Genomic DNA, 2,641 nt, shown 5'->3' with positions numbered 1-2,641 from the left:
TAGCATGTTTTGCTTGAAGATCGACAAATTATTCTTCATTCCATTTTATTTATGTATTGTATTTATTAATATTCGTGCGCTGATGCTGATCCGGTATTGTAAAACAAAAAACAAATACAAAATATGTATGTTTTTTTGTTGAATTTAACAGTTTAAATCGCCTATAGATTCATCAAAATCTTTATCCAAATAGAAAATAACATATGTGGCTCACTGCTCCATCTAGCGACTTGTATGCGAACTAATTCATTAAACCTGGTAGTTCACTTTTCAGCTTGGGTGTTTTGTATGGAGAATGGCCACTAGATCTCAGAACTAGTTAAAAAGTTAAAAAAATAAAAATTTTCCATATTAATATAATGATGATACTGAAAATTAATAAAAATAAAGGACAGAATATATTATATAGCATTCAACTGTCTACTATGTACATTTTATTACTTAATTTAGAAAACGACATCAAGAAATAATTTATATACAATACTTTAAGTAGGTTTGCCTGGATTTAAATTCATACCTAACATCTTACAAGATTTTGTATTACAATTTTTAACAAGTTTTAAGTAATTTATTTCTTCCATCCAGTCTCTTGGTTCGAATATCTGGTAAAAAGTATCTATAAATAAAATACAAACTATAGGCACAGAATATCTAGCTACGCAAAAGCTACTTGCGTGGCTAGATATTCTGTGCTATAGGTAACGCATATCGCATCAAAAAGATCATGATTATATTTGTTTTAAATTGCTGATAACTTAAATGTGTAGTTTGATTTTGTAATCATTGCTTCCTTTACTTAATGAAATATTAAACTTGGATTCTTAACATTTGTGTAATGACGACAGTCAAAACTTAAGAAAAATGAAAACAAAGTAGCATTGAACTATTTGCTATACAGGGTGGTTCGAATTGTATTCGCGAAACTTCGGTCGTATATTCTGCAGATAAAAATATGTAAAAAAGTTCCTATAAATGTGTATGTCCTAAAATGCTTCGCTGCGGAGATACAGGGTATAGAAGTTTCATTTTTCTCTCCCTTCATCCGGGGTTTTCAAATAAATTTTGCACTGTACCTATAGCCGATATTTGGATAAAAATTGGTGTCTGGGGCCTTATTAATTGTAAGCGGCGTTACCTACATAGTTTTTAACTGTTTTGAAGAGTGATATCTTTTTGTCCTTACCTGTTTAAAACTACGAAACTACGGTGTGAAAAAATACACATTTAGGTAATTTTTTACGTAAAAAAGTCTCTTGGAAAAAATCGATACCAGCAACCGTTCTCCAGATAATTAGAATGGAAATAGTTAATACATGTCTTTATTGACAAAAAATAGACATAGTTATTGGAGTGAAATGATAAATTTGGTTTTTATGTTTTTAAATTAATCATTTTTTTTTCTTCCAGTAAATTATGGTAAAACAGTTTCTGTTGAACATTTGGCACAAAAACATTTCAAAGTTATTATTTCAGTCCAATAACTATCTAGTTAACATGTTTAATTTATGCCAATGATGATATGTATTGATTATTTCGATCGATTACAAATATCTCCAGAACCATGAATTTTAGCGATTTTTACCCAGAGACCTTTTTTACTTAAAAAGTGGCGGAAATGTATACTTTTTTCCTTAGTTTTATACAGGTAGGAGCAAAAAGTTACTACTCTTCAAACCAGTTAAAAATATGTGGGCTGCGCCCTCTACAAGTAGGAGTCATATTGACACCAAAATTAGTTTTTTTACCTACCAAACCACAAAAACTTCCAGGTGCCAATTTTGATCCAAATATCGACTTTAGTTCAGAAATTAATTAGAAAAATCGATATAAAAATTAAACTTCTACACCCTGTATCTCCGAAACTAAACATTTTAGAATATAAGTTTATACAAACTTTTTTACTTATTCTTTTCTGCTGTATATGCTGCTGAAATTTCCCGAATACAATTCGGACCATCCTGTATATAAATTATAAAAAATTAAATTTATAAAACGTATCAGAAAGTAATTTATTAATAGCATGATTTAAGTATAGACTTATGTTTGACTAGTTTTAAAATATTTCATACCTATCATCTTAGAAGATTTTCTTTTACAATTTTTAGCAATTTCTAAGTAATTTATTTCTTCCCTCCATGCTCTTGGTTCGAATATCTGGTAAAAAGTATTTATAAGTAAAATACATATACTATTCGCAGTATAAAAAATGCCTTCATTAAATATAACTTAAATTGCTGATACTTACAGTGTAGTTTGTCTTTGAATACATTGATTTTTTTTTCTTTATTAGTAATTTTAAACTTGGAGTGTTATTATTAGTGTAATAAAGTCAGAGTAAGGTAATGACGACAGTCAAAATTATTCAAAATAAAGACCAAAGTAGCATTCTCTCTTTCGAACTGTCTACTAAATTTATAGATATTATTAATAACAATATAATTCCCTCTCTCCAAATGTATGAGATAATTGAATATCCCAAGTTTGTTTGGAGTAGCGTTTGCAATACTTTTATTAATTAAATCATCTCTCAAATATTTTTTACATCACATACAATCATTCTGTTTAATAGTGCTTGTATGATAATCTTTTACTAGCAATTTTTTAATACAAACATTTATAAATATATTTTGTTTTGTAGTAC

At 28.2% G+C, this 2,641-nt stretch overlaps 1 long non-coding RNA gene across 1 annotated transcript; it reads right to left on the bottom strand.

Moving 5' to 3' along the window:
* Positions 1–411: 411 nt before the first annotated feature.
* On the bottom strand, positions 412–2,419 carry LOC115888447. Its single transcript, XR_004051259.1, has 3 exons — positions 2,246–2,419; positions 2,070–2,154; positions 412–616 (listed from the first exon to the last, which is right to left on the bottom strand). It is a non-coding gene; the product is annotated as an uncharacterized LOC115888447 (long non-coding RNA).
* Positions 2,420–2,641: the final 222 nt, after the last annotated feature.

Source organism: Sitophilus oryzae, unplaced genomic scaffold (genome assembly GCF_002938485.1).
Source record: "Sitophilus oryzae breed Bouriz unplaced genomic scaffold, Soryzae_2.0 scaffold_738_pilon_pilon, whole genome shotgun sequence".
NCBI classification, from domain to species: Eukaryota; Metazoa; Arthropoda; class Insecta; order Coleoptera; family Curculionidae; genus Sitophilus; species Sitophilus oryzae.
The sequence above is the reverse complement of the archived record's forward strand: the minus strand, read 5'-3'. Positions and strand labels throughout refer to the sequence as shown.